Source organism: Panthera tigris, chromosome C1, assembly GCF_018350195.1.
Source record: "Panthera tigris isolate Pti1 chromosome C1, P.tigris_Pti1_mat1.1, whole genome shotgun sequence".
Classification (NCBI taxonomy): Eukaryota; Metazoa; Chordata; class Mammalia; order Carnivora; family Felidae; genus Panthera; species Panthera tigris.
In genome coordinates this window covers 147702604-147716354 of record NC_056667.1, presented here as the reverse complement: position 1 = coordinate 147716354, position 13751 = coordinate 147702604, and the positions used below count along the sequence as shown (strand labels likewise).

At 35.4% G+C, this 13751-nt stretch overlaps 1 protein-coding gene across 4 annotated transcripts in view; it reads left to right on the top strand.

Annotated features, from left to right (window-relative positions):
* Positions 1-13751, top strand: part of BAZ2B (bromodomain adjacent to zinc finger domain 2B) — a 433092-nt gene that overhangs the window by 265328 nt on the left and 154013 nt on the right. The window contains exon 1 of one of the 4 annotated variants that reach the window (XM_042994497.1): positions 12117-12136. The exons of the other annotated variants lie outside the window; for them this stretch is intronic. The gene's annotated coding sequence lies outside the window, so the exon portion shown is untranslated. Of the gene's footprint in view, positions 1-12116; positions 12137-13751 lie in introns of those variants that run through there. 4 annotated transcript variants of the gene reach the window in all.

The following is a 13751-nucleotide window of genomic DNA, read 5'->3' as shown; positions in this document are numbered from 1 at the left end:
CATCTTGTGGGTCGTGGGTTCAAGTCCCACACTGGGCTCTGCTCTGACAGTTCTTTGTCAGTTCTATGTCCTTTGTAAAAGGACAAAGCCTTGGGATACCAAGACTTTAGCTTTTTTTTCACCCTTGAAATACCTATAGAGAGAGTGTTGTCAGCATCAGTAGAGGGTCAAAGGGAAACCTATGCAAAGAAATTCTGTATCTACTCCTGTTTTCTGAAGCCACCCTTTTTTTTCTCCTATTAAATTCTAACTAAATGCTTTGAGAACGTATAGTAAGTTTATGTATATGGTCTCTTCTGATAACAGTACCTGAACCTATAATATTGCAAATAGAGCAAAATTTGTGATTTGTGCTAGGGATATTTTGATGGAAATGTTAAGAAGAAACACAAGTTATAACAATAGAGTTATTTGAGATTACCTCCTAAATGAATAGTGCAAGCTTTTAAGTGAATAGTTTACAAATAGCTAACCTCCACCTTAAACAATCTACAAATGATTTTAATGATATTCCCATTATTTTGGTAATGGTAAATATACTCTGTGAAGCACTCATGATAGCGTGATAATAGTTTCAATTTCTTCATGAAGGTAACTGCTGTCCCAGATAACTTCTTACACATCAGCCTTCCTTAAAAAAAACTTTAATAGGGTAGTATCTGCCCTAAAGCTGCCAACTCATGCTTTAACAGTTTTAACAGCTCAAATTACTCAATATGAAGCAGGCTACCTCAGTAAGCAAGAAAATTTCAATGTCTGAGAGAAGAGTATTATTTAGACCCGTGCTATACAATAGAACTTTTGTAATGATAATGTGATAGCTGTTGAACACTTGAATTTTGGCTAGTGTGACTTTTAAATTTTATTTAATTTTAATTAATTTAAATTTAATTATCTGCATGTTGTTGGTTAATAGCCACCCTATAGGACTGTGCAGATTTAGACATTGCTTTTGATACATTGGTCTTTGGTTCATCAAAATTGCTTGCTGTCTAGTTGAATGCTATCCTTAAAAATTGGAATGAAATGTAATGAAAAGACTTGATTTTTTAAAAATGTAACTGAAGATGTAACCACACAGAGAAGAACTATTTTTTAAATATTGTAATTTGGCTGTATATCCCTAGCGGACTACATGCTAAAGACCAAATTAATTGTGTTTTCAGTAACCATATTCTTGTGTTAGTGTTCATTTTGTTATTGAGGTTACTGTTTGTATATTGTGTCATAAATTACATGAATAATTCTCTGCTGCGTACTGAAAGTGTCAAGAACTGATATTTGGTACAAGGACTGAGATTTTTTGGCAAGTGAAAAGAACTACAGAAGTAAAAGTGGATATGGTATGATAAAAATCCTGTACTCTTAAGTTTAACTTTAAAGGTCATGTTGACATGACCTTTGTCTTTATTTATTTATTGTGGTTTTTTTAATGTTTATTTATTTTTGAGAGAGAGACAGAGTGCGAGCAGGGGAGGGGCAGAGAGAGAGGGAGACACGGAATCCAAAGCAGGCTCCAGGCTCTGAGCAATCAGCACAGAGCCTGATGTGGGGCTTGAACCCATGGACCAGACTGCAAGATCATGACCTGAGCTGGAGTCAGATGCTTAACCAACTGAGCCACCCAGGTGCTCTTACATGACCTTTGTCTTTAAAGAATGAAATACAATTATTTTTAAAATCTATTTTTTTCTATATTCCAGGGGGCCTGTTACCTAACTTCTTATACTCACAAGTACAGCACTCTCTGCTAAGCCTTGCACTTCCCTCATGAGGCTACATTCTACCTTCTCACTCCCCACAGTTATGAGTATATTCTTGACCCCTTATTATGTCTGGCTCCCTCCCCCTTTTTTAAAACCTTTTGACCTCCTGCACGGAGTTTTCCCACCCTCTACCTCCTGCCTCTGGCAATCACCAACTGTGCTCTGTGAGCTTGGTTTTCTTTTTTTTTTCTTTCTAATTTTTTAGATTCCATGTATAATAGAGATCAAACAGTATTTGTCTTTCTCTTTATGACTTACTGCACTTAGCATAATGCCCTTAAGATCAATTCATGTTGTTGCAAATGGCAAGATTTTACTTTTTAATGGTATGTACTATTTCTTTATCCATTCATCACCAGTGAACAGTTAGATCATTTCCATATCTTTGCTATTGTAAATAATGCTGCATTGAACATAGTGGTGCACATCTTTTTGAGTTACTGTTTTTGTTTCCTTTGGATAAATACAAACATTTTTAGTGTTTTTGAGGAGCCCTTCATACTGTTTCACACCAATTTATATCCCCATCAACAGTGCACAAAGCATTCCCTTTCCTCCATATCCTCACCAACACTTGTTGTTTCTTGTCTTTTTGATAATAGCTGTTCTAACAGGTATGAGGTGATATGTCATTATGGTTTTGATTTACATTAACCTAATTATTAATAATGTTGAGTATCTTTTCATGTACTTGTTAGCCATCTGTATGTTTTTTGGGGGAAAATGCCTACTTAGATCTTTAGCCCAGTTTTAAATTGGATTGTTTTGGGTTTGTTTTGCTGTTGAATCATATGAATTCTTTATATATTTTGGATATTAGCCCCTTATCAGATATATGATTTACAGATATTTTCTCCCATTCAGTACGTTGCCTTTTTACTTTATTGATGGTTTCCTTTGCTGTTCGAAAATATTTTAGTTTGATATAGTCCCACTTGTTTATTTTTTGTTGTTGTTGCTATTACTTTTGATGTTGGATTCAAAAAATCATTGCCAAGTCCTATGTCAAAGAGCTTACCTACGTTTTCTTCTAGGGCTTTTATGGATTCAGGTCTTAAGTTCAAGTTTTTAATCCATTCTGAATTATTTTTTTGTATGTAATTTTGTGTATGGTAAGATGTGGCCAGTTTCATTATTTTTGCATGTGGCTGTTATTTTCTTGACACCATTTATTGAAGAGACTGTCCTTTCCTATTGTATATTCTTGCCTCCTTTTTCATAAACTGATTAACCATGTATGTATGCATGGGTGTGTTTCTGGGCTTTCTGTTCTGTTCGACTGATCTATATATCTGTTTTTATGCCAATCCCATACTGTTTTAATTGTTTTGGCTTTGTAATAGAGTTTGAAATAGGAGAGCATGATTCCTCTAGCATTGTTTTTCTTTTTCAAGATTGCTGTGGCTATTCAGGGTCTATTGTGGTTCCATGTAAATTTTAGGATTGTTCTATTTCTGTGAAAAGTGCCATTGGAATTTTGATAGAAATTATGTTGAATCTATAGATCCTTTGGGTAGTATAGTTATTTTAACGATATTAATTCTTCCAATCCATGAGCACAGAATATTTTGCCATATATTTGTGTCTTCAATTTTTTTTCATTAATGTCTTATGGTTTCCAGTATACTGGTTTTTCACCTTCTTGGTTAAATTTATTCCTAGGTATTTTTTCTTTTTGATGCAATTGTAAATGGGATTGTTTTCTTAATTTCTCTTTCTAATAATAATTATTATTGGAAACATAGCAGATGGGGAACCTGGCTGGCTTAGCTGGTTGAGCATCTGACTCTTGATTTTGGCTTGGGTTATGGTCCCAGGGTTGTAGGTTGAGCCCCACATTGGCTCCGTGCAGAGCCTGCTTGGGATCCTCTCTCTCTCTCTCTCTCTCTCTCTCTCCCCCACCTCCTCCCTCCCTCTGTCCCTCTCCCCAACTCACAAGCTCATTCTCTCTCTCTCTCTGTCTCTCAAAAACAAAGAAAAGAAAAGAAAAGAAACAACACATTTTTGTGTATTAATTTTTATATGCTGCAAGTTTACTGATAATAGTTTTTGATGGAGTCTTTAGAGTTTTCTATATGTAAAATCATGTCATCTGCAAAGACAGTTTTACTTCTTCCTTCCAATTGTATGCCTTGTATTTCCTTTTTCTTGCCTAATTGATCTGGCTAGGATTTTCAATATTATGCTAAATAAAAGTGGGGCAATTAGGCATTCTTGTCTTAATCTTAGAGGAAAAAGCTTTTAGTTTTTATCATTGAGTATGATGTTAGCTGTGGGCTTGTTATGTATGACCTTTATTATATTGAGGTACATTCCCTCTATACCTGCTTTGTTGAGAGTTTTTATCATAAATGAATGTTGAGTTTTGTCAAATGCTTTTCCTACATCTTTGAGATGATCATATGATTACTTTCCTTCAGTTTTGTTAGTATGGTATATTGCATTTACTGATTTGTAGATGTTGAACCAACCTTGTATCTCTAGAGTAAATCCCATTTGATCATGGTGTATGATCCTTTTAACATATTGTTGAATTTGGCTTGTTAATATTTGGTTGAGGATTTTTACATCTCTGAACATCAGGGATATTGGCCTGCAATTTTCTTTTCTTGTGGAATCAAAGTAATGGCCTCCTAAAATGAGTTTAGAAGAGTTTCCGCCTTTGGTACTTTGTGGAAGAGTTTGAGAAGGGTTGATATTAATTCTTCTTTGGATGTTTGGTAGAAATCACCAGTGAAGCTATCTGGTGCTGGACTTCTGTGTTAAAAAGTTTTTCAATACAGGTTAAATTTCCTTACTAGTAATTGGTCTTCTCAGGCTTTTTGTTTCATCATGATTCAGTTCTGGTAGCTTGTATGTTTCTAGGACTGTATCTGTTTCTTCTAGGCTGTCCAATTTGTTGGCATATAATTGTTCATAGTAGTTTCTTATTATCCTCCATGCTTCTGTGGCATAATTGAAACATCTGTTTCATTTCTGACTTTATTTGATGCTCTCCCTTTTTATCTTGGTGAGTCTAGCTAAAAGTTTGTCAGTCTTGTTGATTTTGTCAAAGAACCAGCTCTGTTCATTGATCTTTTCTATTTTTAGTCTCTTTTTCTGCTTTAATCTTCTACTTCTACTAACATTGGGCTTTGTTTATTCTTGTTTTTCTGGTTACTTCAGGTTTAAATTTAGGTTGTTTATTTGAGACTTCTTGTTTCTTGAGTGTAGGCATTTATTGCTATGAAATGCCCTCTTAGAATTGCTTTTGCTGCATCGCATAAATTTTGATATATTTTCCATTTTCATTTGTCTCAAGGGATTGTTTTTGTTTTCTCTTTCAGTTTTGACCCATTGGTTGTTCAGTAGCATGTTGTTTAGTCTCCATATACTTGTGAATTTTCCAATTTTCTTCACATAATTCATTTCTAGTTTTATTTCATTGCAGTTAGAAAAGATGCTTGATATGATTTCAGTCCTTCTAAATGTATTAAGACTTGTTTTGTGGCCTAGAGTATGAATTCCGGAGGATGTTCCATGTGCGCTTAAAAACAACGTATATTCTGTTGCCTTTGGATGGAATGTTCTGTGTAAATCTATTAAGTCCGTCTGATCTAACATGTTGTTTAAGGCTGATCGTTTCCTTATTGATTTCTGTCTGGATGTTCTATCCATTGATGTATTGGGTATTAAAGTCCTGTACAATTATTGTATTGCCATCTATTTATCCCTTTAGGTCTGTTAATATTTGCTTATTTACTGAGATGCTCCTATCTTGAGTGCATAATACAAATGTTATATCCTATTGTGGATTGAATTCTTTATTATTATGTAATGCCCTTCTTTGTCTCTTATTATAGTCCTTGCTTTAAAGTCAATTTTGATTGATAAAAGTCAATTTTGATTGATATAAGTATAGCTGTCTTAGCTTTCTTTAGGTTTATATTTGCATGCAATGTCTTTTTCCATCCCTTCACTTTTAGTTTATGTATTTTCTTACATCTAAAGTGAGGGTCTTGTAGGCAGCAATACAAATTGGGTCTTGTTTTATTTATTCATTTAGTCATTATAATGAAATACAGTAACTTTAATGAATTATTTTCTTTGAATTGTAAAATCTAAAATGTGACCACCTACTATTTTTCTTTTGGGGTAACATTACAATAAGATAGAATTAATACTTTTTAGCTGTATTATCTTCACCCTCTAAGCAAGTTACTCTTAGGTTAATAAAGAAACATTTTTATAAATATGAAAGATCTTTTTTCTTTGCTTATAATGTTGGGAATATTACGTTATTTTAGTACCAATTAAACTCAAATCTGTCCCAGTGTTTCCAGGAGTACCTATGATTTCTATGCTAGAATTTTAAAATATTATTTTAATATTCCTTGTGATCATTTTGAAACAAATTTGATATAGAGTGCTGGCTCTAATATCCAGGTAATACAATTTGATAGTTATAACATTACTGTTTTTCTTGCCATATCTTTGTGGGTTTTATTTATTTATTTACTTACTTACTTATTTTGAGAGAGAGACAGAGAGAGCAAGGGGAGAGGGGCAGAGAGAGGAGGAGACTGAATCCCAAGCAGGCTCCAACCTGTCAGTTCAGAGCCTGATGTGGGGCTTGAACCCACAAACTGTGAGATTATGACTCAAGCATAATGATGAAGAGTTCGAGGCTCAACCTAAGAAGCCATCCAGGCACTCCTCTTTATTTTCTTTTTGAATAGGACCCATCAGTTTAGGTATATAAATAATGAATTTTCATTTATTCGACAAATATTTAATAAGCAAATATTTTGGGCAAAGTACCCCACTAAGGCTCTGTAGGAACTGTAAGATACTAGAAACCTGATTTCTGCTACCATAATCTTTTTTTTTAAGTTCATTTATTTATTTTGAGAGAGAGAGAGAGAAACAGGAGTGGAGGAAAGGCAGAGACAAAGGAAGAGAGAGAATCCCAAGCAAGCTTCACACTTTCAGTGTGAGATTATAACTGCATGAAAGTAACTGTAGTACATAATGTATTATTACTGTAATGAATTTGTAGCCACCTCCTACTGCTATCACAGCGAGCTAAAGTTTTGTGAGTATCTGGTTAAAACGCTGAGTGATGCTAATCATATGTGTGAGCAGTTTGTCTCTCTAGTGAATTGCATATCGCAGTAAAAAGTGATCGCTCTTGGTTCTTGCATACTTTTCATATTGTTTAATGCAATACCATAAATCTTAAATCACATCTTGGGACCCATATGAAGTGGATGATGGAAGTGCTCCTAAGAAGCAAGAGAAAAGCCATGACATTACAAGAAAAAGTTGAATTGCGTGCTGTGTACTGCAGCTATAGTTGACTGCAATTTCAAAATAAATGAATCCAGCATAAGGACCATTGTAAAAAAAGAAAAGGAAATTCCTGAAGTGGTTACTGCAGCTACACCCACAGGCATGAAAACTTTGCACTTTTTGTGAAATACCTTTTTAATTTGTACCAAAAATGTAGCTTTTATGTAGGTGCAGGATTGCTATAAGAAAGGCTTACTATACACCTATAAACTCCAATACGATTTGAGAAAAAGCAAAATCATTTTGTATGGCAAAGTAAAAGGAGGGTGAAGAATATAAAGGTGGAAATTTTCATGCCAGCAAAGGATAGCGATAATTTTAGAAAGAGGTTTGACTTAAAACATGTCAAGATAACAGGAAGTAGCTTCTGCCAACCAAGAAGCCTTTGACAGGTTCCCAGGTACCATTAAGAAAGTTATTGAGGAGGAAAGATACCTGCCTGAACCAGGTTTTTTCTTTTTAAGTTTGTTTTTTGTTTGTTTGTTTGTTTGTTTTGAGAGAGAGGGAGACCATGCAAGTGCATGGGGCCAGGCGGGGTGGGGGGGGGGCAGAGAGAGAGAGAGAGAGAGGGAGTCCCAGGTAGGTTCTGTGCTGTCAGCACAGAGCCCAACTCAGGGCTCAGTCTCACCACAAACTGAGAGATCATGATCTGAGCTAAAGTCAAAAGTTGGTTGTGTAACCAGCTGACCCACCCAGGTACCCCTGAACAAGTTTTTAATGCAGATAAAAGTGCCCTATTCTGGGGGGAAAATGTCACAAAGGACATTTATTAGTAAGGAAGGCAAGCAAGCACCAGGATCCAAGGTAGGAAGGGATAGGCTAACTCTACTATTTTGTCCAAATGCAGTTAGGTTTTAAGATCGGGACTGCCTTTATTTGTAAAGCTGCTAACCTTTGGTTAAAGGAAAAAGGTAAATTCTAGCTGCCAGTCTTTTGGTTGTACAAGAAGGCCTGGACAACAAGAACCCTTTTGCTGGATTGGTTCCATTGATGCTTTTGTCCCTGAAGTCAGGAGGTGCCCTGCCTTTTAAAGTTCTTTTGATGTTGGACGATTCTCCCTGGCTACCCAGAGCCCCATGAGTTCAACACTGACGGGTGTTGAAGTGACCTACTTGCCCGCAAACACAATGTCTCTAATTCAGTTTCTAAATCAGAGGGGTCATAAGAACCTTTAGGGCTCATTACACATGGTGCTCTATGGAAAGGTTTGCCAATGCTATGGAAGAGAACCTTGTTGGAGAAAAACACCATGAAAGACTGGAAGGATTATACCATTGAAGATGCCATCATTATAGAAAATGCCTTGAAAGCCATCAAGCCTGAAACAAATTCCTGCTGGAGAAAATGTGTTGTGCTTGACTTCACAGGATTTACAACATAGCCAATCAAGGAAATCATGTAAAGATTGGTACAAGGGAGGTAAAGGGGTTTCAAGGTATGGATCTTGGAGAAATTCAAGAGCTAATAGACACCATACCAGACGCATTAATAGAAGATGACTTGGTAGAAATGAATGCTTCCAAACCAGTGCCACGTGATGAGGAAGAAGACATAGAAGAAGCAGTGCCAAAACGACATTAGATGATCGGACAGAAGTGTTCTAATTACTTAGACTGTTTTTTTACTTCTTTTATAATATAGACTCTCCTGGGGAGCCTGGGTGGCTCAGTCGGTTGGACATCTAACTCTTAATTTTGGCTCAGGTCATGATCTTACCATCTGTGGGGTCCAAGCCCTGTGTCAGGCTCTGAGCTGACAGCATGGAGCCTGCTTGGGTTTCTCTCTGTCTCCCTCTCTCTGTCCCACCTGTGTTCTTTCTGTCTTTTTTTTCCTCTCTCAAAATAAATAAGTAAACTAAAAAAATGGACCCTTCAGAGATTATGGGCACTGAAACTAAAACAAATGGTAGAAAGATTGGTATTGTACGGAAGTGTTTCTAGAGAAATTGAAAGCAAAAGAGTCAGAAATTACAATGTACAGTATTTCTATAAAGTTACACCAGGTGTGCTTGCCTCTCCTGCCTCCCCTTCCACCTCCTCCACCTCTTCTACGTTTATCACCCATGAGACAACAAGAGCGAGTCCTCGCCTTCCTCCTCCTTCTCAGCCTACTCAATGTGAAGATGGTGAGGATGAACACCTCGTGGAAGTGGTGATTTACTTCCACTTAATGAATAGTAAATAATCATCATGCTGTACAGTTAATAAGCTTATCTGTTGTGTATGTCTTGATGTGAAAATCTAATAACTGTATAGCAAGAACTGAATGTTTTTGTGTTATTACCATCATTACCCCCTAAGTTTTCATCACGTAGAACATTATGTGAAAGATTTGTATGGAAGTGGATAGCCTATACTTAACATAGGCATAAGGTGAATGATATTTACTATATAATCAGTGTATGGGGCACCTGGGTGGCTCAGTCGGTTAAGCATTCGACTTCAGCTCAGGTCATGAACTCACTGTTCGTGAGTTTGAGCCCCGTGTCGGGCTCTGTGCTGAGAGCTCAGACCCCGTAGCCTGCTTCAGATTCTGTGTCTCCCTCTTTCTCTGCCCCTCCCTGACTTGCGCTGTCTTTCTCTCAAATATTAAAAAAATTTTTTTAAATATATATAATCAGTGTATTCATTTTCTTACCATTATGTAACCTTGCTTTCAAAGAATTACATTACTATACAATATGCCTGTCTCTTATAATTGGAGAAACTGTGTATCAGCCTATCTTCACAGGTGTTGTTTTAAATGTAACAGTGTTTCTAAAACTGTATTACAAATGGAATTGCAATACTATGGAACCATTAAATTTTATAACAATTTACTCATTAGTGTATGGGCTTGGTTACTTGAAGCGATTGTATCCATTATACTAGGCTATCATAAAGCATTCATATTGCTACTTTTTCATTACCAATGCATGAATCATTATACTTATAAATAAACATGAATTTTTTTACATTGTCTTTACATTTTTGATATCTAGTGTTAATAAAACATGTAACATCTACATAGCGTTTTTTAAAAATAATATATGATTTTTTTATAACATTTTCTTTTCTCTAGTTTACTTTATTGCAAGAAGATAGTATATAATACATATATAAAATGGGTGTTAAACCACTGTATGTTATCAATAAGGCTTCTGGTTAACAGTAGGCTATTAATAGTTAAAATTTTCATGAATGAAAAATTATGCAGATTTTTGACTGCACTGGGGTGGGGGGTCAGTGCTCCAACTCCTTCATCATTCAAGGACTGACTAATATACTTGCTTTCTAGCACATAGGGACATGTTCAGGTTTTAGAAAGCATTAAACATCAGAAATGCACATGATTGCTTACATTTGGGATGTTTGAAATCACCTTTTAAACCTGTCTATAAATATATTCTGTAAGCAATTTGGTTAGATTTATATATTTTAAGCTTGCTTATTGATATCAATACCCAACTAAAGCAGAGGAAGACATGGTATTAATGTTGGTAGGACGAAGCTACTTTTTTGAGGGTGTTTTTAAAATTATTTTAAGGTTAATGTGGCCCTAAGACATATTACACAGATATAAATTGTATAAACTTAATAGTGGCCATGAATAGATTCCTACAAACTTGTGGGTTTTTATAGATCATTATAACAAGCTATGGAAAAGCTATTTTTTGAAAACTTTTCACGCATACTGAGGAAGGACAATATTATAGGTGCAGTTTTTTTCCTGATCTTGTCTTCATTTATCATAAACCTCAGAAAGTGAAATCTGATCAAGCATACATATTAGAGCTCTAGAGGTTAGCATTGGGCTAGCCAAAGGACTGTTTAGTGTGAAAAATGTGAATTGCTTCATTTGTCTCTTACAGACTCTGTGACAAGGATTGTCAATATTAACTTAAAATTCCTCAAGGTATAGGGGCACCTGAGTAGCTCAGTTGGCTGAGCATCTGACTCTTGATTTCAGCTCAGGTTATAATCTCAAGGTCCTAAAATTGAACCCCACATCAGGCTCCATGCTAAGCGTGGAGCCTGCTTGGGATTCTCTCTCTTTCTCCCTCTGCCCTTTTCCCCCACTTGTACTCTCTCAAAAAACAAAAATTCCTCAAGCTGTATTTTTGAACTTATCAGTCTTGCAGGAATTAATATGAAATAAGACTATAATCCTAACATTAGGTTTAGGTTAGATGAGTCACACCCATACTAGTAAACTCCCAGGAAGTTGGACAGATTCTATTGCTGTTTTGGACTTGTGTAGTATAAAATGTTGTATAAATTAGTTGACCATTCTCTAAGTCTTGTATTAAAAAGTATAATAAGATTACACATGATTAGTTTACATGTTTTATGTATATATTTTATGCATGAGTTGATCCAGGTTTTTTAAAATTTGTTTTTTAATGTTTATTTATTTTTGAGAGAGAGGCAGACAATGAGTGGGGTAAGGGCAGAGAGAGAGGGAGACACAGAATCTGAAGCAGGCTCCAGGCTCTGAGCTGTCAGCACAGAGCTCAATGTGGGGCTCAAACTCACGAACCGCTAGATCACGACCTGAGCCAAAGTCAGACACTTAACTGACTGACCCACCCAGGTGCCCCAATCCAGACTTTTTTCATTAAAGATTCATAATCATAATTCAGTATTCACATGAAGAATCAAAGCATGGGTTTTGCTATATTCTGTTGGACCTTAGCATTAATAAAATTTTGTTATAAATTTAGGAAAAAATAATTAGCAATATAGTAAAATAGTAATCAGAAGCAAAATGTATCTTTCCAAGAAGTCAAAGCTTTTGACGCAGACTAAAATGAAGGAATAGGAAAGAAACAATACAATATAATTAGAAATTTCAGCTTTCAGGAAAAGTGTTTTTCTGGTACTTTCCTAAGAGGGAATTCTTAAAACTTGAATTTGTTTGGTAAAAGTGGTATACTTAGTTGAAATGTTGTCCATTTCTATATAAATCCTGATTTTTCTTTGAATTTATCCAGTTTCGAGTTTGCTCAACCTCTTGAATCTAAAGTGTTATGTCTTTCATCAATAGTGGAAAGTTTTCGGGTATGATTTCTTCCAAGTAATTTTTCAACACCACATTTTCTTACCTCTCTTTCCATGACTCTGGTGACACAACTATTTAGACCTTTTGTTGCTATCCCACATGTCCCTGAGGTTTCATTATTTGTTTTTAATGGTTACTCTCTCTGTTGTTCAGATTGGATAATTTCTGTTGATCTGTCTTGAAGTTCATTAATTCTTTTCTCTATCATCTGCATTCTAGTGCTGAGTCCATCCAGTGAGTTTTTAAATTTTGTTAATGCATTTTATAATTTTAAAATTTCCATTGGTTCTTTATATCTTCTATTTCATCATTTAGTCTTTCTGTTTTTCCATTTGTTTCAAGCATGTTCATTATAACTTGTTCAATGATCGGCAGCTCATTTATGCTATGTAATAGGCATCTAGAAATAAGAATTTGTCTATGGTTAAGTAAACTATTATAATAGTGAATACTATAGCTGACAGGAAATTGGTTTTATGACTTGATCTAGAATCTTGCATTTGGGTTAGTGAACAGTTAAGTAGTCTAAGCCAATAACAGTAATATAGCACTTTTCAGAATACATGTGGTTCTTTATGGAATAATTTTTTTAGTACCCTTTGTAATTTTGGACTCTTGGTTAATGGTAACTGGAAATGTGGAGTTTGTGACTAATTTATCTCTTGAACCATGGTAGGGCAAATGGTTGTAGGTCATCTTCCTAAAGTACCCTCAAGGACAAATTTTGCATCTATAAAATTACTTATTATATTCTTGATCAAGAATTTTTTCTATACCAGACTTAAATTTTAAGATTATACTTGACCCTTGAACAATGGAGGAGTTAGGACCTCCCACCCCCCCTATGCAGTTGAAAATCTGTGTATTAGTTTTTATTCCCCAGAAACTTAACTGCTTATAGCCTACTCTTGGCCAGAAGCCTTACCAATAATATGAACACTCATTTAACACATATTTTGTATATATATTGTATACTTTATCCTTTAAGCTAGAGAAAGGAAAATGTTATCAAGAAAATCATAAGAAAGAGAAGATACATTTAAAGTACTGTTCTGTGGATCATCCGGGTGGCTCAGTTGGTTGGGTGTCCAACTTCAGCTCAGGTCATGATCTCAGGGTTCATGAATTCAAGCCCCGAATCAGGCTGTCTGCTGTCAGCTCACAGCCTGCTTCAGATTCTTTGTCCCCACTGCTCACAGCCCTTCCCCCACTCATCTTCCTCTCTTCTCTCTCATTAAAAAAAATAATAATACAGTATCCAAAAAATCGCATATAAGGGAACCTGTGCAGTTCAAACCTGTGTTGTTCAAGGGTCAGCTGTATTTCTACCCCTTTAAAACAAATGACTGTTTAATTTTTATGTAATAACTTTTAATGTAGAGATTGGAAGAGATTAAAAAGATTAAAAGAAGTAGAAGTCACTCAAAATTCCACCATTCTAAGATAACTATTAACATTTTGGTGTATGTCCTTTCATTCTTTTAAAAAATTTTATTTATACTTATATATCTGTACTTTTTTAAAGTTTATTTATTTTTGAGAGAGAGAATGTGTGAGCAGGGGAGGGGCATAGAGAGAGGGAGAGAGACAATCTTAAGCAGGCTCTGTGCTGTC